The sequence below is a fragment of the Oreochromis aureus genome, linkage group 17 (genome assembly GCF_013358895.1).
Source record: "Oreochromis aureus strain Israel breed Guangdong linkage group 17, ZZ_aureus, whole genome shotgun sequence".
In the NCBI taxonomy this organism is placed as follows: Eukaryota; Metazoa; Chordata; class Actinopteri; order Cichliformes; family Cichlidae; genus Oreochromis; species Oreochromis aureus.
The window spans coordinates 2909558-2935207 of NC_052958.1; the positions used below are offsets into that span (position 1 = coordinate 2909558).

Sequence of the window (25650 nt, forward strand, 5' to 3'; positions counted from 1 at the left end):
GTCGGATATTGAGCAGAAAAATATCATTTGCAAATTATGCGACAATAATAGCAAAGAGAGGGAATACAAGTAATTTGTTTTATCACCTTAAAACGAAGCACATTTTGGAATATGAGGAAAGCCAAAAACTGCGCCTTCCACAAACGCTGAGGTAGTCAACTGGAAAGAAGAAAAAGTGGTCCTACACACCAGCAGACTGATATTATCCGAGCCTTTTCCAAAGGCACTCCGTATGAGAAAACGAATCAGCAGTGGGTATCACAAATGCCATTACCGTGTACTTGTGTAAGGAGATGGTGCCGTTTCTTACAGTGGAGAAAAGCGGCTTTAAGAATATGATTAAGACACTCGATCCATGTTATGAGGTACCTGGCTGCAAACATTGTAGCCGAACTAAAATGCCCAAAGTGTAATAAAAAAAAAAAAAGGTTTTGCACAATAAATGTTCCTAAAATGGCATTTTATACGTGTGTGTATTCTTCTGCAATGTATCTGGTACACACACACATGCTTCAAAGTGTACCGCAATATGGATTTTAGGCCATGTCGCCCAGTCCTCGTGCATTGGTCCCTCTCCATCACTTTTCTATTCAGCAGTAAGTGGAAATGTCCACAGATTTCTGTTATCGTGTTCATCCACACCCTGTGGTCTAAAGTGTTACAGTTCAAAAGCACACTTGTGTTGTGTCAGGTGTGGCTACTGCCTTTGTCGTCACACAGTACCCAACAGTTAGGAAAAGTACGGTGCGCTTTTTTCTCACGGAATAAAGACGAACATGCCGTAGATGAACTACTGGAGACAGATTAGATCAGTTTCTAGATAACTGTTAAGTGATTTATGCAATAAGTCGGACGACTAGGTGAAAAGAGAAAATAATGTGAATTTACCAGAACTCAAGTATAACAGATCACTGCAGATAGTCTGCTCAGATGTATTTTCAGTTCTGGAAAGTAAAGATGCTGCTACGTAGGTAGCAGGACGCGTGACGTCAACTCACAAATACCTGGGCTATTCTCACACAGGTGCATCAGATATGTTATGCAGCTTGGTTAAAAATAATTGAATGTCCCCATTCTCACTTGAAAAAGAAGATGAAGTGAATACACTGAAAGATGTTGTAAAATTCAAGCTGCAAATCAGTTGTTATGCACACAGAGTTTAAAAGCTGTGCTACAGTCCGCTCTTAAGGTATCGGTGTCTTTCGGTGTTACAGTTATTGAGCACACTGACGAAAACTCATTGTTTTCACAGAGCCATTATCACGTCACAGTCACGAATGGGTTGTTTGAGATCCGCATTCACATGTGCTGAGAAATTCCAAATAATAGCGAGCGACTGACCCAAAGCAGCTGTCTTGTGTTATGGTGTCATAACAGAGTCAGGAAATATTATATCCCATTAGTAACGCACTTAGCTGTGAGAACCTCACGGAGGCATGACCCGATTTCCTCGTCAAGCCGACCTCTGTGATGAAATGCTGTCATACAGGATATATGTGAGGCAAAGGGCTCTTGAACTCTCCAGACCTTAGTCGCATACACACCGCTTGTGTCTCAGTTTGGTCGATTAGCAGTGTGGAAAGGTGTCACTGAGATGACTTTTAAATCGTAATGTGCTTTTCCATTGTGTAAGTGCTTTCTTATAAAGCGGACAGGGGCCTCCCATGACTTTTTCCCAAAAACAGCTGTTTGGTGAACTTTGTACACCAAGTATGAGTTGACGATAGCGAACAGTGCTTGCGTGGCACAGATCAGGATGGGGGGAAAAGAGCAAACAACAATTTTGCAAACAGAAACGAGTGCACACATATTTGTTGTGTATGGCACTGTCCATATTTGGAGAACTTTCTCTTTGTTTATAACCAGGAAATTCTTAGCTGTGTCTTAAGGAAAAGCTTGTTATAAAAACACAATGGTGGATCAAGATAGTGCTGCTGCTATATTTGGTCATCAAAGCTTTGTTTGTACACAGGATTCATAATGGAGACAAGCACTCCTGAAAGGTTTACATAATTTCATTTGCTGCTCAGATTTAAAACCTTTAAATGTGCCAGATCGTACATGTTTGTAAATACAATCAGCCATAGAACGGATAATTATTGTGGATTTTTACAGTTGCAATCAGAAGTTTAAATACACCATCATGGGCATGACTGGCATTGCTTTTAATGTTTCTTTGAACTGTTCTTTTTCCAAGCTGGAATGATTGTACAGCATGTACCTTTAGCAACTTAAAAAAGAGAAAAGTATTCACAAGTTTGAATTTATTTTGGATTTTCTCTGAACTGCACAGGTTCAAAATTATGGTCAAATATATACATATAGCCCCATAAACATTTGGTATAATTACCCTTACCAAAAGTGTCTAGTTCTTGCTGACAGTCAACAATACTGGCAGACTTGGTAGAATTGGTAGAGTTCCTGGCAAAGTCAACACATTTTCAATAGGGTTGAGTTTAGTGCTTTGGAAAGACAATTCCAGAATCGTAATGTTACCCTGCTTTATCCCTCCTAAATTCAGTTTTTATGTGTTTGGGATCACTGCCTGCTTGGTTTACCCAGTTGAGTCCAATTTTCAACCATCTAGCTGTTGATTTGAGGTGTAATTGAAGTTTTTGGAGGTCAGCCTACTTCATTCTTCCATTGACTTTGTATAATGTAGCAGTAACACTGACAGCAAAACATACCAGGGCATGGTGCTACCACCACCGTGCTTGAAAGTTTTCTTAGATTTCAAAGCCTTAGTTTTACTACTCCAAGCACACCTTGTCATTGTGGCTCAATCTTTGTCTCATCTGACCATAAAACCTTTCTCCAGGAGGCATCTGGCTCGTCCATGTGGGCAGCTGCAAATTTCTGCCAAGCTTAAAAGTCCCGAAAGGTTGATTCTGTTCATCTGGATGTAGTATTTTCAGTGGGAGAAACATTTTGTCATCCCAGTGACTTCTTCAGTCTCAGCTGACTGCAGGTTTCCCCAACCTTATACACCTGGAAGGCACCTAAAGAAAGCTCCAGCCGATCCAGGAGAGAAGGACAACTGCTGCCTAAGCGAAAACCCGTAGTGATCCCGTATGTGTCAGGAGTATCGTAACAGTTGAGACGCATTTTTTCTAAACACCGGGTCTCTGTGGCTTTTAAACCCCAAAACATGCTGCACCAAAAACTGGTCCACCCCAAGGATCGGGTCCCCCGACACAAACAGAGTAACATAGTGTACGCTGTTAAGTACCAGGCATGATTTATACATCGGGGAAACCAAACAACCTCTGGCGAAGGAGGCCATTTACATGAAAAGGGAAAGACCATCTCTGAATGGAGGAGGGGGCCTAAGGGTACATCTGTCACCATCTCACAATGCTGTGATTGCAGCCATTCCCCAACTCTCTGTGAATGGTGCTCATGGCCATTGATCAGTGGTTGTTGATCAATGGTCATGACAATTTCCATATTAATGATGAAGGAACTGACCTCATAGCACACTGTTCATTCAGTGGTGCTAGTTTCAGTCATTGTACAAATGTACAGTTTATACATTTCTCCAAAATCCTCGAGAAGATAGTTCTTCTACAACTCCAGGCGTACCTGGATGAGAATGACATTAATGATAAATTCCAGTCTGCCTTCAAACCACATCATAGCACCGAAACACCGCTGCTTAGAGTCCTCAACGATCTTCTTCTAATTGCTGATACTGGACCCTCTGCGGTCCTAGTTTTTTTGGATTTATCCTCAGCCTTGGATATGGTAGATCACAACATCTTATTAGCGAGGCTTGAGCATACTGTAGGCATTAAAGGTGTTGCCCTTGATTGGTTTAAATCATACCTCTCCAATAGGTCCTCGCTGTTCCTGCTTGTTAATGCTCGTACCTGACTCTTAGACTTACTCTATTTTTCTTTATACATATTTTTTATGGCTTGTGCTTTTACTATGTTTTTACTTGATATGCATTTCATACTACCCCTGTGTATTAGTGGCAATGACCTGTGAGTATATTTGATACTTTGCTGAGGCCTTATAATACTCATGTTACTTTTCTGTCTTTTATGTTAAGCACTTTGGTATACCGCTGGTTTTTAAATGTGCTCTATAAATAAAGTTTGTATTGTATTGTATAATGTTGGGGACCCTGGAGTCAGCTGAGACTGAAGAAGTCACCTGGATGATGACGAAAGGGACTCCAACACCTTAAACGTCAACACTCCTCAGTCTATGGCAATCCAAAACAGTAAAACTGGGAACAATGACGTTGGTGTTCTGAGTATTGGTCAATCCAAAAAGTGCTATCAAAGTCCTTTTTATACTGGCAAACAGAAACTACCAATCATGAAGACTAACAGAAACATACATGAAATTATTTATTTAAGCCTCTCTGTGTGCCAGCAGAAAGTAGAGCAAAGGGCCTTGAAGTAGGACTTCCACTTCAGTCTCTTTATAAATGTTATTTAATACAGGCTTTCAACAGCCATGCACTCCCTGATTCAGACAGTGGCCCGGTGTGTGCGGGAATGCACAGAGGAGGTCACAGAGAGGAGGACAGGAGAGACAGAACAGGAGGAGGAATGAATGAGGAGTGATGAGGTGAGAGGACAGGAGAGATAAGGGTTGTCTTGAAAAGGGAGGAAGAATAAGCAAGAAGGACCCTGAGAAAATATGAGACAAGAAAGAAAAATCCAACACAGAAACAAAATGAATTCTTTCAAAATGAGTCAAGCAGTCATTACTGTCTTATTTATTACTTGTATTGACATCCATGTGAAAATGAATCTAAAGGAATTTAAACTGGGCCACTGCAGCTATAGTAACAAACAGGAGTCGATGTAGCCATAGCAAACCAGCCAGACACGCCACTCGCTGTGCTTGTGTTGTATGTCTATTTAAAAAGATGATCAACATGTGAAGAAAAATCACACACAATTATCTATGAAAGTGGAGACTTTAAGTAAAAGAATATTTTTATGTGTGGAGTTGCTTTCTCAGCTAAAAAAAAGCATAGTCTGTGTACGTATTCATAAATGACAGTTTTGATTGATGATGGCAAATGTAATTATGGTGCTGATGATTGTTTACATGGGAACATGCTTGGATGTCTCGTAGATGTTTCATTTCTTCCTCAGATATGTACAGACACTCGTGACCATGGCACAAATAATCACACACACACATAAACCTCAGCTGATATTAGTTTAGAGTGGTAGCATGTGACCAAAACACAGCCTAGACAAACTTTAGACAAAAGAAGTATCCTGGTATAAGAGCCACTTTTTCATGAAAACCTTTGAACCTGGTTCTGCAGTATAGGCAGTTTTTTGTGAAGAACTGCGTCAAAAACTGGTTAACAAAGATATACTTTACAAAAATATAGGTCATTAGGGTTTTATCTGGTCCTTCCTTCAGTAACTTCAATCTAAAGAGCCGTTTCCCTGGAGGGACTACACGCTGTCAGTCTGTTGTCGGTAGAAACATGCATGACATCATATGGTGATCACTTTTGTTTTGCGCATATATTTGCGTCTTCTTGCAGCTGCTGTGTATGCAGTAGTACTGTTTTGTGCGCACTTTTCATTTACTATACACACAAAGACACATAGGTCGTTACGATATGTCGTCATGTTAACAGGCCCAGTTAAAACTAGAGTCTCCAGTAGGAACGAGTGCAGCTGTCTTGACCTCCTCACTGATGCAGGCCTACAGCAGAAATGAAGATCTGCTAGTGTGACAAGTGTGCTTATCTCACGAACCTACGCAAAAATGATACAAAACCCTGTGTTTACCAGAAATATTAGCCAGATTAGGACGTGTTGGGCTACATTGCCTGCTGCTCTTCTAATACTGGGGCTTTTTTGAAATATATCAAAAAGTTGCTAGTTTCGGGCGATGAAATAAGTCTCTAAGACAGGGGTGGGGAACTCCAGGCATCAAGGGCTGGTTTTCAACAGGTGTTAGATCTCACCCTGGGTCAACACACCTGAATCAAATGATGAGTTCATCACCAGGACTGGAAAATTTCAAGACCTGTTGATGAGGTCATTTAGCCATTTAAATCAGCTGTGTTGGGTTAAGGACACATCTAAACCCTGCAGGACTTGAGGCCTAGAGTGCGGTTTGTGCGGTAATGCTGGAAAAGTGTCACGGTCCAGATATGTAGTTCACTGAGGGATATTATGGCAGAGCAAGCATGTCTAAATGCTGCAGATACAGTATCCACCAGCCTATCAGCTGTTTCTCAGCTCACACTCTGCTGCGCACGTCCACAACACCGACCGTTGCTGTGGTAGTGACGTCTTTTACCCCCATAGCCTCTGCCTCACTCTTCAGTGTTTTCTCCAAGAAGTATCCAAGCATTGAGCAACACATATTCTCGGTCGCATTTCCCTGCTTGATAGAGGCTAATGGCTGTTTATACTTTTGCCCCTTGTTTCACCTGCCCTCTTTACTACTTCCCAACTGCTCCCAAAACAAATCATACCCAAACACAATGTTATACAAGAGTCTGGCTGGTCTGCTGTGTATCAAACTCTGAAGCAACAATATTGGAATTTTAATTGTTTAAGCGCTTCATGTGTCCCGGCAGAGTTGTTTCATTCCTAGACAGGGCAAGGAGACATTTAGAGACATAGTTTCTGTGATGGGGAATGGCTTTGGATTTCCCTGACGGGAATAGTTTAGACAGCTAACAGGAAAGCCAGTGATATCTAAAGCATAAATTCCCCCTCTGATTTACTGCAACTGCTCTTGAGGTGTGTGCACTTGGAGGAAGGAGCATGTTTTATTTATCCATGTCTGACTGACTACGTGAAAGGCCCTTTGCAAAAGACCTATGCAGGCGGTATGTGTATTTGCTGGTGTGTGTTGCGGCACATCTCCACCAGCATGCAGGCAACTGCCACTAACAATATCTGAAGGAACGATTGCAACAGCTTTTAAAGTTCAACACAGATTATGTAAATCAGGGCTCATATTCATTCTGCAAGTCCTGTGGTTCATGCACTAAAGATAGGGTGCTGTTTTTCAATTATATTCATAATCATATCGATATTATTTTTTTAAGCCCTTCGCATGACTTAGAAAAAAGCAACAACTTTCCAGCATAACAAAGTAATAATATAGTATTGATAAGTAGTTTCACTGATAATAACAAGGGGAAACTGTAACTAACAGTTGTACGGAAACGGTTTTAATACAGTTTTCACAACACCACTCATAATTAAACCAGTCACCAATCATAATTAAACTACTTTAGTCAGGTTTATATAAAGTTATCTTCAACCTCAGAGTTCCCAAACTTCTTAGACGCTCTGATAGTAAAAGCACTCAAACACACACACACACACACACACACACACACACACACACACACACACACACACACACACACACACACACACACACACACACACACACACCATGTCTGTGTCGAATGAGAGGCAGGATAAGGACTTCAGTGGATGCATTTGAATTGCATCAAAGTTGACAGGTGCAGAAAGCCTGCTTGAATGTATGTGCACAGATGACATAATAGAAACTGTAAATGCATGCAAAACAAAGGTATGACTATTATATGAGTGACTGTGAATCAAGTGTGTTTGTTACGCAGACAACTTTCTATCCGTGGAAGGAAGTCTACAGCGGTCACGATTATGACATTAATGAGGAAACAGGCCCGTAGGACGACAGCAACTTCCTTAGACACACAGAGGGAAACAAACACACGCTCACCCCCAGGTGTTCAGACACCACCCACAAGCTCTTTTTCTTTAACACTTCATTCATCTTTCTGCGGGGACAAATGAGTTCCTTTGGCATGACAATGAGACAAAGAGCAGACAGGGCCTGACCTGCGTCACGGTCCTCAGGATGAAAACACTTATAACACATTACCCCAGTCACAGCTCATTCAGGGCTTTGCTAACTGTTTCACAGGTGAGTCTTCAAGGCTGGGTCTCCATAACAAGTTTTGATATTGAAGAGAGATTTTTTTATTGCTTGTTTGTTTCAGATTATCACCGTTTTAATGCCCTAAGTCGATATGCCAAACACACTAAAAGCATTAGCATGTAGCACTGCTTTCAGGGGTTTTTGACATGCATATTTTAGGTTTGGTGCTTCTAAGCAGCACTGAAAACTGCTGCTAGGGTTGAACGTTGCTTGTTTAAATTCAGATAAGGCAATCTCACAGGAGCTCTTTTTAAAAAGCCTGCTACCTAGCTAGCTGCTTAGCTAGCTGGGAGGTAGCTAAGTAAGCTAGTCCCTAAAATCTGCTGCTAAGTTACTAGTTTGAATAATCTTCACTATACTGGTAACTTGGACAAACAACAGTCCGAAGCAACGATTCATCTCCCTGAAAATGGTTTAGGAGAGAAAAAGGTCCGAGTACTACATTAGCCTTACAGTGCTAGTAGCATCTTAATAAACCTCTTTTTTTTTTTTTTATCAGTATTCTGATTATGTTACTCTGATCAAGTTACTTCTGTCGCACTTTAACAATTGTGCTGAGGGAAATTTATTTTATTTTAGTCAAAGGGGAAAACCACTGTTGTATTTTTTAGCTTTAGGCCTACTTCCTTTGTCACAATGAAATCATGCTACTGTCTCTAGTGCTTCTTTTTGTGGACTTACTGTGTAGTTCTTAAGTTTACCTTTATACAATTCAGCCTTTGTCAAAAAGTTTCTTGTGCAAGTTTCACCTCTCAAAGAAAAACATATTTAACTCTCAATAGGGTGTACATATTAGCACTTCTGCATAGTAAGCGTACTCAAATATTGCTTCATTGTTTAGAGAGCAATTAACGTCACAAACAGCATAATGAGTGTTCAGATATGACATCACCGGTTAAATTACACTGAATAATGAATGAGGAAAAAAGGTGCACTCAGGGTTCTCTTTTATGACTAATTGCCCATCAGACGTACAAATCAGCACATGCAGTATTGTACAAAATGTGCACGATGCGGCCAAGCAAACATTAACAGTGATTTTTTTGGTACCTGTGTAAACACTTAAGAGCCCCAGTTTAAACAGCTTAAATGTTAAGTGGTGCATGTTGGGTTGGGTTGTACAAGGTGTTCTGCTGGTAAGTAAGTAAAGTAAAGTAAGTAAGTAAAATTTTATTTATATAGCACCTTTCAAGATAAAAATCACAAAGTGCTTTACAGAGGCAGAAAACAGACATTAAAATCCAAAACAAAACAAAATTAACCAAAAGCGAGTTTAAACAGATTTAAACAGGTTTTTAACTGCTTCTGCTGGTCACAGAAACTGCTTTTTTATATTGAGAGAAGGAATTATAGAGAGAAGAGTCTGTTCTTGGCTATGGCAGATAACACTGTTAACCCTCAGTCTCTCTCTCCCTCTCTGAGAAAAATACAGACATGCGATGTTTGCTCTACTCTGGAATGTGTGTATTTTACCCGTGAACTAGTTCTTAATGTCTAGCAGTATGTTTGTATGTGTGCGTGTACAATATGTGTCTCTATTGACGCTTATCGTGTCTAATGCTCTTAGTGCTAGCCATGGCTGAAATCAGGACTCAGAAATATTTATTGACTTTGATTTTCTTTGACGCCGTAACGGATCCGACTTTGCAAACAGTAAAATGAAAATGTCCCAGCAATGTCCGTTTGAAGAAGCAAGAAGTAACAATACAGTAAACTCGTCTGCTACCTCCTTGCAAAAATGGTACCATCATTATATACCTGTTATATTGAGCTAAGGGTGTTATTGCAGTTTATTGTAATTTTGCCGCACTGAAGTTTTTAATAACAGCTCAGTCTGATTATTACAGTTGATGACCTGTGTCAGTACCAGCTCCAACAGTGAGGCAGTTTGTTTCCCTATCAATATTCCTCCTTATTCCACATCATTCCTTTCAAGGTTAACCTTGGGTGCTAACAATCAAGGTCAAGGTCAAATACCTACCCAGCCTGGGTACTCATGTCTCCGAGGCCTAGTATGTTGTGAAGTTTAAAGGCAAACCATATACCGTATTTTTTGGACCATAAGGCGCACCGGATTATAAGGCACATTAACTGAAACAAAACAGATAAGTCAAACTTTACTCAGCTCATTCTTCTTGCTTCCTCCACTTCCGTACCATTGACTCATTATTGTTGAATTCTCTGGCAGCTGCTCTATTCCCATGTTGTTGCAGTATATTAATGACTAACCTCGTATTGTGGATGGATTATCTCAGTTGTTCTCCTGACTGAAGTTTGGTCCGTTTACAGCATCCTGCCATGCGATTGCATTTGTCCCTAACCATCAGGAACCCTCACGTTAACTTTTATCGAGTGGAAAAAAGTTAGCGTTCATCCTCCAGCTTCATTGTGCTTATGCTATGCTAACATAGCTGTGTCGCTAGCGATCACGTAGCACATCATTATATACCAGCTAGCCCAAATTCAGTAACCCTAAAATCGTCACTGCTGTTTAGTTTTCTGTCTTCATTTATGTTGGAAGTGATAGCAGAGCTGTACGTTTGAATGTTTCAGGAATCTCTCAGTCAGAACATGCTATATCATGCTTAGGTGGAAGCTAGCGAGCTAACTTCCTGCTAACTTCTAACTCAGTTAAATGTAATAAATTCTGTTTTCATGGATGCCTGGATGTTAAATTTAATTGTTACACCTGGTAAAGCAGCAACTGATAATTTTATTAAAGATGAAAGAATTTAGACAGTTTTTAACTTTCAGTGATGCTGCAGTGTTCGTTTGACTTTGGGACCTGAAGCAGACGGAGTTTAGGACCCAGATTACTCTGCGAGGCTCCTGACTACGGTAGCCGTAAATCTCTGACAATCCATCAAGCGGTGCGGCTTCGTAGCTTACCAAAGTTGTGCTAAAACATTTTTTGACAGATTTTTGAGCGCCGTGTAGCACATAAAATCGGTTCGAGGTCAGTAAGCACAACCAGAATTCATACATAAGGCACACTGTCAATTTTTGAGAAAATTAAAGGATTTTAAGTGCGCCTTATAGTGCCGAAAATACGGTAAGCTTTTTTTGATTTTCACATTTGGTGTAACCTTGACCTGATTTTCACCAAAATGAAATCAACCCTATCTGTTATTGGCCTCTACCACTAAATCTGTGGTACTTGAAAATATCTAGACTGCTAACAAACACACAAACTGAACTGATTACATACTCCCTCCCTTTGGTGGGAGAAAAACAGCAATAATAGTTTATATGGTTTGAAACACATATTATGTAAGAAGAAAAAATAAAGTTTCTTTATTTTGTAACTCTTTGCTGTTATTATTGTTCAACCCAGAACAAATAAAGTGGGAGGGTTAAATGTGACAAATAAGATTTAAATTACATTCCGTTCTGATGAAAATGAGACCACTTGAGTTTTGGGTTACATAACATATTTTCCCTTTTAATATACTGTCAAAGTGTTTCGTGGATTCTGTAATGATGCCACTATAATAAAGATATTTTACTTGCCTTAAATTCTATTTGATATTTATTTTTAGACGGCCCAAGAACAAACAAACAAAAATAATATTCAGCTGCAACACTCAGCAGGTAGGGATCCCTGCAACAGCTTTAAATTGAAAGTTTGATCATTTTGCAAAAGAATCACATACGTTGTGCAAAATGAGTCTCTCAAATCCTAATAAAATATGTGACATCTGCACAGACATCATCCACTGACAAAGTTCATGTGACTCAAGAATTGCTGCATTGTTTTTCTAAGCCTCACATCTTTCCAAAAACAATGTCCCAGTTGCACTGAAAAGACCTGACACAGGATCAGTTGTTTTCAGTAAACGAAAGAAGCCTCATGCTTCATTTATGGTACTACGTAGAGAGAGGGGATTTAAACCTCTGTGAACGTGTTCCTGTGCAGTCTGCACGTTGCTCAGTGTGAATGAGGCTGCACATCAGTCAAATGCTGATTAGCTGAGAAGTGAGCAACAGCAGAGTTCATCAGGAGTGGGATTTGTAAAAAAAAATGCACACTATGAAAAGTAGTGACAGTGGCTGAAGTGGACACATTTCATTGGTTTTAGCACTCGGATTTACTTCAGCTCTTTTTACTTTATAACTTCACTCCTGTCTGCAGCTGGCTGATGGGCCAACAACAGCACAAGGAAGAGTAACTCACAGACCGGCTGCACTGTGCTCTGCAGGTAGACAGGCTGTCCGTGGACTGCCAACACGCTACCACCAGGGAACCATCATTTTCCCTTTAAACTGTTTTCATTGACAGAGGAGCATGCAGAGTAACCTGTGCAGACTTGAAAAAATGGTTGCTGTAGATTCAAATTAAATCTTTCATGTAATTCTTATAAACAGATGTCCCTGAGCAAGGGGCAAAATCCCATCTAACTGATACATGAGGTGTCTTTTCTTGCATTTTAAATGTGTATGCGTGACACATGGCGACGAGGCTTGCATCACTTTTTGGATCTAAACCAAAAAATTCTCCCAAACCAATGATGAATGCCTCCTCCAAACAGTCACATTTATTGTTTATCATTTGATTGAAAGCAGGTGTGTTTATTGTGGTGAAAACTGCACCTCCTTTGGAAAGGGGACTGTGTGAAGCTCATTAAGAGAAAGGCCTTTGTGTTTTCAGGGGCGCTTGACCCAGGGTCATGTATTATCCTCTTCAGCTGTCCATTAAATGAACATCTCTGATTCTCACACCCTTGCATGTTTATACTCAAATGGACGCTTGCGTGTGGTGTGTTCCCTCTCACAAATTAGAGTTTTAAATCAAGACAATGATCCGCTCGCAGCTGTGTCCTCAGTTAACATCTCTAAGGGACATTGCTGCAAAGAGCAGGACTAATGGGACTGCAGCAGATTGCACTAAACAGTAACAGTACATCCCACGCTTGAAGAACTGACTGCTGAAAATCAGTTTTTTAGTTCACTAAATGCATATGACTAACATAACTGATGCTTGACTTAATTCTGTTAACTTTATGCTTTAAAGTCAGATTTTAAAAGAGCAAAAGTTAATGAGTGCAGGTCTTTGTAACGTCCGATTATGCAAAGATTGGATTTTGCATTGCTGCTTTTAGCTGTGGTTAATGAAACTGGACCATCTTGTGCCACAGCGTCATGGACACGCTGTTCTTTTGTTGCAAGTTCCCATCACTTTGAGATAAAAGCTGGCTGTTGTCATGCCAAATTCAGATGTGGTAGACACCCGAGCAGTACTTGATGGATTTATTTCTCAGTAATATGAAATAGTCATTGCACTAAATTGCTTGTCACATTTTGGCATCTTCAATAAATCTCATTTGAATAATCCTGAAAAAAAAAGACTGATTTGAAATTGGTAATCGGGTCATTTTGGTTGGACCAAAACAAAAAAATTACTTTGGCGATGTACAACTATTGTGTGCCAAAAGCAAAAGCTGAGCTGACATGTTCATACAGCTGCGAAAGTAACATGGTGCTGTTTAAGGTGTAGACATAGATTGTATCTACAAGATGAAGCTACCATAATTCAGTTGAATTCAGTTTTATTTATATAACATCAAATACCCCAAGGCGCTTTATAATGTAATGTAAAGACCCTTCAGTGTTTGATAGAAAACCCCAACCGTCAAACACCCCCCTATGAGCAAGCACTCGGTGACCGTGGGAAGGAAAGAGAAACCTCTGGCAGAACCAGGCTCAGTGACCAGTTGTCAAACCAGTGTCAATCATTGGTTTGTTGTCTGTAGATTTTAAAGCCTTGAATTTAGCATTTAGCGATTTAACAATTTAACTGTTAGCTCCTTTTGATCTTAGGCGCATCCTCAGTTCACTGTGATTACATGGGATGCTAATTTTGGCTAGCACTTTACTGAAAGATGAACAAGATGACTGAGTTTGCATTCAAAGTTAGTGAGGGTCTATACAAACTATTCTAATGGCTGTCAAACCACACGTTTAATGATGTATACTGAGGTGTCAAACCTGTCATTACTCGTGTTGTTGGTCACTGAGTCCGCAGCGAAGGAGAACGAGATTATAACACACGGTACAAAGAGCTGAAGTGAAAACGAGTGCGACCACTTTCTGTGCTTTTCGTGATTTATTTCTTCATCTATGAATTTTTTCACGGTTCACCCGTTCCCGGTGAACTCTGCTTTACGCTCTATTCTGGCCCACTCATCTACCGATCAACCTTCGGCAGTCGCTTACATCATCTGCTTCCAGCGACGTGCAGTCAGGATCTTGCAGGACTGCACGGTAGCGCGACTTAAATGGAGATTTGAGAAAATGCCATTTTGTTTTGTTTTCTTCATATTTTTTTTAAACACAAACACAAAGATTGCAGCGTAGTTGTGGTCAAGAGAAGATTACTACAGTCTTTTATTTAATATTCAGAACTTCTGTGTAGGAGTAAATGGCAGACACAAACTTGGACTCTATGTAAAGCCTGTTTGTGCAAATATATATTTGTATCTCTGCAGGTTTCAGAGTTGACTTTCTTTTCATTTAATATTTGATTTTGTCATTTCATAATGTTAATAAAGTTGGTTTTTTAATCCAAAAATGTACTTTACTAAGAAACTTCTGTACTTAAACCTAATAAAACTAAGTGCATTTGTCTGAGACTTTTGATGAAATTACAGTGTTATCTTGCCAATCAAGGCTGTTCCAGAAGGCAGTGAAAAACAGCCTTACAGTATTACATTGTTTTGCCTTTAATAGGAGGATGTTTTTCATTATAGTCTTGAACCGGCAAAATGAATGTGCAGCGAACTGCATGAGATGGCAAGAGTCTTGGCGACTTTCCCTTTATTTCCATCTATCATAATCCTTCGGGTCAGCCACACAGCCTGTCCAAACATTTCTATCATCCTCTCCACTATGTGTCACACACAGACCCTGGAAACATGACTGGCATTCAGAAGAAGAGCGGGAACCCCGGCCCACTGTGAAACCACAACAGTCATCAAACTGTCCTCCTGATGGCTGTTCTCTGCCAATAACACTGGCTCACTACTTTGAAATGTCATGTGTACACAAACCTTGGCTACACTGAAAAAGGCACGTCCCACTGTGTGTGTGTTTACTATTACACCTTGATCAATAGTGGGTTAACGACCCTCTTAAGGGACAAATACCTGGGACTCTCCAACATTTGGTCTTAGAACTGAAGAAGCTTCTCAGATAAGAGTTGAAACGTCTTCAAGAAACTTGAAGAAGTCCAGTCGCTTTTCTTTCCGAGCTCCTTAGTTTACCATAACCTGGATGACTGAGAACACACAGACATATTACTGAACCCTTGTTTGCCTCACCAGGTGAATTTGTGTGTGTACCTGTGTTTATGCTTTATATGAGCCTGCCGTCGCTGTGTGTGCATGTGCGACTGTGTGCACACTTGTGACTGATGTGGGTAGCTGTATGTTTGCTCTCAGAGAGGAGATGCGGAATATCACGACCCTCCGCCAAACCGCCTGCTCTCCTGCTCAGCTCAGATCTTACCGTTGTTTATGCGATCTGACTCTTGGAGACAAGGTGACGTCATCAATAATATTTTCTGCCGGGCCTCTCATGTATCACGCAGGCTACAGTAAGCGTTTGTCTGTGAATGCGTAAGGTTGCTGTAATACGAGTCCTCTTACTCACAACTTAGACCGTATCACCAGTATGCCAGTAGCGATAAAAGAAGCTTGTTTGTACTTGTTATGGAGACCAACCTGAAGTGGTGCTTTTTTTCTTCTGAGGAGGCTTTTGTATGTGTGTCCAAACCAGGTTTATTTCACTTTTTTGTGTAATTTCCCCATATGTACTTGAAAGCACAGCAATAAAAGAAAAAAAAGTATTAAAAAAAAAAACCTGAGGTGAATCCTTGAGGCGATAATCATAAAAAGTTTGTTGGCTGTGTTTTTGCATTGCATCTGTGTTAATCTTTTCAAGAAAATCTCATAGACATCTGTAGTAAATAAAGAACCTAAAACGCAAGCGCAAGATGTTTGTCACAGCTCGATTTGTGTGGCCAGAATTCAGCCAAAAAACTGGTTTTGACAATACCGTGATTGGTCGATAGAATTCAAGAAGACTACAACCAGATACCAGAAACTTCTGGCACCAAAAAATATTGCTCCATGCCTATATGTATAGAATTTAAACAGATTCAGTTTCAACTAAAGCCCCAGTCACACAGGCCTAGAGGTGGGCTGGCAACCACTTGGCAACCACTGGTGTGTATGGAAAATGTCACTACTGCTTCATGGGCAATTGGTAGAGGTTGTTGGCTGGCTGTGAAATCGGTTTCCAAAGCTTCAGTCACCCAAGCCTAGAGCCCGATTATCACGAACCCCCTGGCAACCATCAGTTGCTGGGAAAAATTTGTATTCCACAACTGGTTGGCAAGTGGTCGCTGGAAGTCACTACTGAGTATAAAGAGTATTTCTTTAGTTGCCAGCAAATTCCCATGGTTGCCTGTGGTTTGACTTGAACACACAAATTTTTTTTCATCATGCAAATTGTGGCAATCTGCAACCAAAGCAATCAGAAGTAAGTGTTTGGTGCAGCACCTTCTATACTATCAGTTTCACCCATCAACCTACTGCAACCACTCACCGACCAGATGTGAATAAAACATTCAAAATAAAACATTTGAAAGCTGTCCAACTCTCTTACCACTCTCTAAGCTTGTGTGAGTGAAGCCTAACTTGTTTAAATGACCAAAATCCCTCATTAAAGCAAACAGACTAACTAAGAGACATTTAGCCTGCAACATCCGTGCTCTGTTGGGTAAAGTTGCCATTTTTGTAATTAGAGTCTGGAAAATGTTGCACAATGACTGGAAAAAGTAGAGAAAATGTACACTTCAGGTGGCCTCTGAATCACACCAGACACACATTTGCTGCTCTCATTGTTTGTGCATCTGTTATGTCACCTTGCCTGCCTCTGCAGCAAACAGGAATCTGGATGTTTACATGCTGAGGTACCCTTTGGGAATACTTGGGCTAATATGTAAGATGAACATGTTACTTTTCCCCTCAAGTCATAGAGTTGGAAGTTAACTACAGCTCGCTGTGCTTGATTGACTTCCTGTTTACATACTTACAAGCTTTCAGTTGTTATTAACAATCAATTTGGATCACATTATGGTCTTAAAGTATAATTCCAATTATACTTTCAGCTGTGAGGAGTCTCCGCGCAGCTTTCCAGGAAACCACATTTCAACATTTTAGAATCTCCCTCAAAGTAAACACATAAATTATCTGCCTGAAACAGCTGTTTCACTAACTGCATTAGAGTTCTCCATCCAGACAGACTCTTCAGCTGATCTTATCGCCATGCTGACCCATTGCATGGTGATTCTTCACATCGAAGAGCTGGCAGTCACATTTTATTTGGATATTTTTCGCTGATCAACAAATGTCGTACTCGTCCAACCTCGATGCCCTACAGGAAATTGTCCGTTAAATTCCTTCCAAAAATAATTTGTGCACTGTACCCTAACAGAAGATCTTCTGTTTGGTAGAAGGTGTGCCACTACAAACACGAAGGAATGATAACCACTCCCAGACAGAAAAAATAATTAAAGGAATTTTTAGTGTTTCTGTCTGCAGATGTACGTAGACTGAGATCACTCGTATACCGATTTCTTCCTTTGTAGTTGCAGGACAGTTGCATTAATTCTTCCGTATCCTGACAGCCCAGCTCTGTTTTTCACCTGCAGTGATTACACAAGTGTCTTAAAATGAAGCGCTTTTCTGTCTTCTGCTCCCTTCCAGGAATTTGGTTCTCCGTGTTTTCTTTGTAGTGGGTGATTGATGGGTTGGCTGTTGCTGAGACTGTCAGAGATACGTAAATGGGGAAAGAGAAAGAAAGGTAGGGTGGGATGTTTTCTACACTGGAATTTTGTTGCATAACAGGTTAATTCATTACTTCAGTTCGATGGAAAGAGTCTTTTATGACACTGACGCTGCTGTGCTTTGTGTGATTTTGACCTCTAGGATGGTGTTGCCGTTTTGCTGTCAGGGCTTTGTTTGGGAGACTTTTATCAGTGGCGACAGACTTTTGCTGTCGCTGATTTTCCTGCATAGAGAAAATTTCTTTAACTTCCCAGTTAATTTTAAACCAACGCTAACAGCCAATTTCAATCTTTTAACGTCTGCTTTTTTTTTTACCAGTATTGTTAAGTGGGCCTTTATTGACTCAGTATTCATTTTTGTTGCTGAAATTGGAAATAAAACCCAAAGGTTTTTGAAAAATGTCTGGCTGACCACTGAAGACCAGAGCTTGCCTCTCATTGTGAGATAAGGAAGTAAATAAAATGCTCTGTTGTGCTTTGTTCAGTGAGGTTGCTCCACTAAAACTGTCCTGGCGTGCAGTGACTTCCCCAGTGTGTAAATTGTTTACTAGGAAAAGCTTGTATTGTAGCACCATCCACTCTAAAGCATTCAACAAGAAGTCTGTGCAGCATTATGAGCTAGCCAGTTTGTTTATGTCTACACAAATAGAGAAGTGGGTTTTAGAGTTGTGTGGAGAGCTAGTTCAAGTTACTGGTTTCGGTTTCTTCCAGGTGCGCTCAAAAGATTTTTTTCTTTTCTTTCAAAGGAAAAGCCTTCCATCCATCCATTAACGTCTTATCCAGTTCAGGGCAGTGGGAGTCTATCCCAGCTGTCATGGGGCGAGAGACAGGGTACTCTCTGCACAGGTCCCAGGTGGTATGGTAGGGTCAATTTAGGACTACCAGTTAACCTAACGTGCATGACTTTGGAGTGTGGGAGGAAGCGGGAGTACCTGGAGAGAACCCACACAGCCACAGGGATCTTCCAGGTCCTTCCTACCGTGAGGTGTTAGCCACTGCGCTGCCTCGGAACAGACACCAACAGAAAAATCAGTGCTCATGAATAAAACATGTAACAGCTGAGATATGGAAGCAATTATTGCAAGAAAATAATGCCATGTGCTGTATGTGTGAGTTTATAAAACTAAAGTTTGGTGACTATACTGGAGGGTCGTTTCATATCTTCTGAACAACAGCAAATACAACACAAATCAAGTTAATCAACTCGTAATGTACCAAAAGTTTTCTTTAAAGCATCAAGCGCGTCTATAAATGGACCTTGGGTTGTTTTTGTGTGTCAACAGTTATGTTATTGCATATAAGATATGGAAAGGTGCCCGCTGATCGCCATGCCTTTTCCAGCCTTAGGTCACATTTCACCATCCTCCAACTGACGAACTCTCGAGTATCAGTCAAGTGACCTAAGAGGGTTAAAGAGGTTTCCACACACAGTGACTGACACAGAATAAGTGGCACCGCTTTCTAGTTATTAATAGCTTACTGGACAGTTAAAAAAAATATATATCAAAAACAAACACTAGTAATCACTTTGTATTCACTCTGTAGCTCCAAATAAATTTTAAAAGCCTGACACAGGCTTCTGTTGTGGTGGTGGTGAGCTCATGGTTTAATTGCAAGTAATCCCAGTGTTAAAATGTGGCCGGGCCTGGTCTCTGCTTTACAAGTCTCCAGTGTCATAAACAAGCTGCTGTGCCAAGTATTTACCCTACTCAAAGCTCTCTATACACGCTGGGGCTGGGCTCTCGGGGCTCCCAGCCAAGGGAGATCCAGAGCTCAGTTTTAGGAAAAGACCCACTTGACTGTATGTGTATGAGGGTGTATTCTTCTACACGAGGCCCATTTTAGGTTTGATTCTGCTTCTTCGTGTGCGTGGTTTAATTCTTGATTTTGTTAATATTTCATCGCAGTGTTTTAGCTTTCTTGGCTTAAAAATGGCAAATCTGCCAGGTTGCAGTTCCCTAGTTGTAAACAGACGGATGATTTCTCCGTCCTCGCAGTAAGACTAGATGACCAAACTCGACACCAACCAGAAAAGCAAAGGCCACAAACTGCTAACGCTTGACTTTTATACATAGTAGAGCTTAGAAAAGTCATTGATGTAACTCAACTTCCTGTCTACCTACGCTGCAAGCCCCCAAAAATATCCTTCCTTTCAGAAAAGTTGCATTGCTGCACAGGAAGCACCACATAATGAACTAGAAACCATGTAAAGTAATGTTATGTGCAGTTAGCTATTAGAGTCAAGGGGATGGTAATTACTGGATTTTGGGATTAACTTTGAGCTTCTATTTTAAAGCGTGACGTTAGATTGCTTTTAAATTCCCATTTTTATTCTTTACCTTTTATTTTGATTAGAGAGGAAATTTGAGTCGCAGCAAAGATCCTGTGCTGGATTCAACTCGAGGGACTTTTGAGGAGGATTTCACGTTTTGGATTGTTTTGTTTTGGGGGGTTTTCAGTCCGTCTGTGGTCATCATCCCGGCCCCCCGTTCAATTATGTCATCCTCACTTATCCAACAATACAAGCCATGATGTCATTAAAACTCTGAAAAACAATCCTTAAACATCTGGTGGGAGCAAACAGTCTGAGTCTTCACAAGTGTCATTAAGTTAGTCAGGAGCCATAAATATTTCAACCTTTTTCCTTGTTTACACCTTAATTGGTTTGAATGCTACTCTTTTGTTTGTTTTTTTGGTCCTTGTTTCATTACCTTATTTTAAAGCACATATATATTGGCCGTAGGCCTGCTGTACGTCACATACGTACACCACTTCACACAAAAAGCGGTGTCACTTCCCTCTTTCGGTAAAAGACAAACATCCTTCATAGAAAGGGGTTTAATTGATTTCAGTTTTCTTTTCTTCTTCCTCTTTAACCTATAAAAACCATAAAAAAAACACTTGCAGTTCTCCCTAATAGGATTTATTTTCCCCTCAAACCAATTAAAGTTTCAAAAGTCTCCTTTAAAGTAATATTACGCTCTCCGTGAGCAAATTTACAATTCATTTCCAAAGATGTATCAATCTGTCACTTTTGGCTTTGTGAGCACTGAAGGCCGAGTAAATGAACACCATGTGGTTTGATGCTGTTTGAGCGCCGCCGTGACTCCGCTCCAGTTGTTGTTTTGATGTTCTGTTTTACCGGAGTCCTGTTCCGCTTCGGGTTTTATCTGCAGCCCGCCACAGAGAGCGAGAGAGAGAGAGCAGGTTCAGAAAGCTGGAAGCATGCACTCTGCAAGTATTTGAATTATGCCATTGACGTCAGCACAGTCATAAAGTAGACGGGTGCCCTTCCCCTGAAGTATTCCCTTGCCAGCAGGCCTGTTCAGCTCTGTGCAGATGGATTCAAACGCTCTCTGCTTCACAGACAGGGCCTTTTGTTTGGGTATTTGGGAAGCTTTTTGCACTCCCCCCACCCCGACCTGCCAGAAAAACACCACAACTACTGCGTCCTCTTTGTGGAGCAGCGCAGGAAGCCAGCTTTTTTTTAAAAAAAACGAGTCAATGATTAAACAGCCCGCTTTAATAAAAAGCCACCTGATTTTTACCAACAAAGAGAAAAAGAGAAAAAAAAACAAGAAAAGCAAGCTTTTGCTTATCATTTCTCTGCAAGGATTTACCTCATTTTTTTTTCCTTCCCCCGAATCCACGTATCTTTTTCGAAACTGCTCTTCAGTTGCACCGTGAATGCCGCGTGACTGTTTCGCTGTTACTCGGGGAGGGAGTCGTATTTAATCTTGATTCAATCAGGAAGTCTTACTTAGCCAGTATGGATGAACACAATCAATCTTGTCTTGCGTGCTCACCGCTGCCAACAGTCTTTATTGGTTCAATTTGATTTTGTAATGTGGTCTGGGAGGCGCACATAAACACACACGGGCTGGCTCGAACTGACACACAAGGCATGCTTACCCATCATAAGTAGGCATGCTGTTTGAGGTTATTTGAGGTTTGCTTCAGCTGGTCTTCATATGTTTCTTGAGCCTTCGTTGCACGCAAAGCCCTTCATCGCAGAACCCTTCTGGTGCCTTTCCTGCCCCCCTCGTTAAGTCGGCTTTATCCCGACCCGGACCAGCCAGAATTGGCTCCGTTTCATGGCTTGCACGCTAAATACAGCCAAGATAATGTTAATGAGACAGCCATGTTTTTCTTGACAACAGTTCAACAACAGCTGGAAAAGTCTCCGGACTAAAATGATTTCTCGCTTGGCCTCAGTAGAATGTTTTTCAGGTCCTGACGCCAAGAAACAGAAGAAGCGTGACATGTGAAGAGAGCCCGTCTAGCTGCAGTGCACATCACCTTGGTGAGGCTGTTTATGGCCCCATTATTTGAAATAAGACCTGCAGAAGTGATATGAGGCTTGGGATGGAGTGCATGGAAGAGGTCCATATTTTCCAACAAGTTCGAGCAGTCAAAATACAAATAACACTAATCGTTTATGACAAAACAAATGATTCCAATTTGTCACCTGAAATGTATTTTCATATGTAGCTTTTCTGACATGACACTAAATCTAGCAGCAGTAATGGATCTCCTGGTAGTTCTGAGTCTGAAGCTCCCCTCCTGGAAACCCTTTGATTTCTGACTTGCCTTCTTAAATTAGCAGTAAGTACTTTACAGTAGTAAAGCACTGTCTATGAGTATTTATTTAAAAATAAAACAATAATTGTGATTACTGAGCATGCACCTTGTTGCTTTTGTGATTTGAAACCCACTTGAGGAACATGCCAGGTCACCGTATTAGCGCAGAAAAAACGCTCCCAGTTAACCATGGCTATTGTGTCCCAGTTTGTTTGGTTACTTGCCTATTAAAGCAATAGTCTAATACGTTAAAATAAGTTAATCGACTTTAGTACTAAATCCAAAAGAAAGAAGGGAGAGAAGGATAAATATGATATCATAAAAAGTAGCTGGTTAGCTTCCCTAGAAATTAACAGAAAGTGACAGAAAGGCAAAAAAAAAAAGCAAAAGAAGTGCCAGTGACGAGCCGCTTTTTGCACTTGGTTTAAAAAAAAGACAGAATATTACTCTTACTCAGGTAGGAAGCTATATCACATGGATGAGGTAAGAGGAAAAAAGGGTGAGAACAAAAAAAGAGCACTGACATGAAGCTATTGATAAAAGCTAACGTGGGGCCCCTACCCCAGCAGTGTTTGACTGATCTAATTTCTGAATTGCATGTTACAGCTACAAACACAACTTTAAATGCACCGCAGTTTAATCACACAAGTAACACTAAAGGAACTGAGCTGAGCAGGAACCACATCATAAAGCCGGACACCATAGTAACATAATAAATAACCCTTGAACACAGTAGGAGGGTGACAGGGTCTCATCGGAGACAATTCACTGTGTGTATGTGAGTGATGAGTGATGCAGCCCATACACACTATATTCTGCTTCTGTTTCCACTTTGAGGGGAAACGTGGGGAGGAACGGCTGCAGGTACCTGTGACACTTGTTTGAAACTAGCAGAGATTTTTTGATGAAGTTTAACAAACTGATGGTATTTTTTATCTAAACCTGCACAAAAACAGCTCTTTAGTGGAAAGATGCTTCTCTATGCAATGCACAGGCTTTACACTGAGTCAAAGAGGGCTACTGGGCTGCCGTCTACATAATTGGACCCAAGATCACGTAAACAAGAATCAAGGAAAAAGAGCAGCTTTATCTCTACTGCAGTTAGATATATGAAATAGGAAAAAAAAGCAGAACACTGTGATTGACCACGTGTCAGCCACGCCCCCAGAAAGTGAGAAGTGAGTAAATCTGTTGGTGTCTAATCAGTCTGGAGGTGTTTTAGAGAGCAGGGTCTTCGAGGACCACCAACAGCTGCTCTATACCCCAAACGTCTCATAATCCCTGAATTCAGATGCACCACTTGCACCATTGCATACACCTTTTAATTCTAACTCTGGAAGCTTCTCTGGAACTTAAAAAGGAGAATAAAGCAGCAGCAGCAGCATCGGCACTGACAGAAGTCTGGCTGAGCGGGGTCCCACGGCTCCTCTGATCCATGCAAATCAACCTGAGGGCCAAAGGCCAGTCAGCATGACAATGAGGCTCATTCAGTCTAGTCAGTGCTGTTGCTTTCAATGCAGGAGTTCACCCCAGGTAATACAGACAAAGCCCGGTCTGTGTGCATTTTTTTGGTGTGCGTACCCAAGTTTTGGATATATAGAAATGTTAGAAACTGTTGTGAGATGAAGAGAGTACGTGAGCGTGCAGCTCAAGGACAAGGCGGTTTACGCTCACAGGTCCTCAGAGCCGAGCTGGTAATAAGGCCAAACACACGGCTTCAATGACGTCTCTCTTTTTATCAGCGGGAGAGATACAGATTCGAAACTTTGAAGGTTTTTACATCAGAAAGTGACGAGCGGTCAGATAAGAGGGAATACTGTTTGTACAACTCAGGACAAGGCGCCTCAGGTCTCAGCGAACCTTCAGACCGTGCTGTGTCAGACTGTCCCTGAGCTCGTTTCACTCCTCACGGTGTACTCCTCACATTCGTCTCCTACGTGCGTAAATCACTCCGAGTCTCTGCGAACAATGTGCACGTGACGGAGGCAGAGAAACCTCAGACTTGTGCGTGATTCAGTTTGGAGCAAAGGCCCGTTTGGACTGGTTTCTGGGTTTCTGTTACTGTAACTGAAGTTTTAGCCACATAAAATCTTAACACTTGCATGCAAAGATAAAACAAAGTTACTGTCTGGGTTAGACTTCAGTTAATGGAAGAATAAATTCACTGCAACAGAACTACTGAAAGAGGCCCAGCCCTCTTCAAAACAATCTTTGAAATTAGGTCACATACCAGTAATACAAATAAATAAATACATGAATGAATCTTCCAGTCACACAGTTCTCATTCTAGTCTTTGTTTTTAGACAGTAAAAGCAGCGTAGAGACAGAATTTGATTAGCTCTTCGTGCTGTCGTTCCTACGATTCAGCGTGGTATCTGGTGTAACCGTCCAGCCTTTATGGGGCAGATTCATCCTTTTGTGCTTTGCTTTTACATTAAATTCTATAGTAAATCTCACAGAAATGCAGCTTGTGGGGATAGGTTAATTGGATAATCCAAATTGCCACTAGGTGTGAATGTGTGAGTGAATGGTTGTCTGTCCCTGTGTGTTGGCCCTGCCACAGACTGGCGACCTGTCCAGGGTGTACCCTGCCTCTCGCCCTATGGCAGCTGGGATAGGCTCCAACGCCCCCCGCGACCCTGAAAAGGATAAGCGGAAGCGAATGGATGGATGGATGGATCTCACAGAAATGTGTATAATGTGGGGAGGAATGTATACAGCAGGGTTATTAGAGCCAGCAAGCTACATAAGGAGGTCTAGCACTCAAACACGTACACGCTGTGTGGCCCAGTCAAAGCGCCTTTGTTATGTTTTGTGGTTGTAAATGACTTTCAGTTTAAATGCAGGTAGAAGAGCCACAGGTCACACTGTTGCACTGAACTGTACTCACATGCTGTGAAACAATAGGACCCCCAACACTCCTGAAAACAGCTCTGCAAAAATGTTTACTTCAAGTGTGTTATTAATATATTGCTTCAAAGAATGTCTCATTTCATAGATTATTCCAGACTGGATTTGAACCTTCACCACGTAAATTCAGTTTCTATTTACTAAAGAGAAAAACATTAAACACAGATAAAGAGACGCGCTTGCTATTTTCTTAGCAAGTGTAACAGCTGCATTCTTCTTTCCGAGTCCCACACATGAAAGTGTTGTTTCACCATCTCCGTCGCTGCGTTAGGGGAAGGCAGCAAATATAAAAGCTGGTAGCTTTGGCACGAGAGACACGGACTATTACAACACATCAGAATATTTAATGTGTGAATCAACATCCTAAATATGTC

The 25650-nt window shown here is 41.0% G+C and overlaps 1 protein-coding gene and 1 long non-coding RNA gene across 5 annotated transcripts in view; one reads left to right on the top strand and one right to left on the bottom strand.

Moving 5' to 3' along the window:
• The window catches only part of pde4ba (phosphodiesterase 4B, cAMP-specific a), a 160729-nt gene that overhangs the window by 108786 nt on the left and 26293 nt on the right, over positions 1 to 25650 (top strand). The window lies entirely within an intron of this gene.
• LOC120433783 overlaps positions 1 to 25650 on the bottom strand; it is a 62973-nt gene that overhangs the window by 988 nt on the left and 36335 nt on the right. The gene's annotated exons all lie outside the window — the stretch shown is intronic.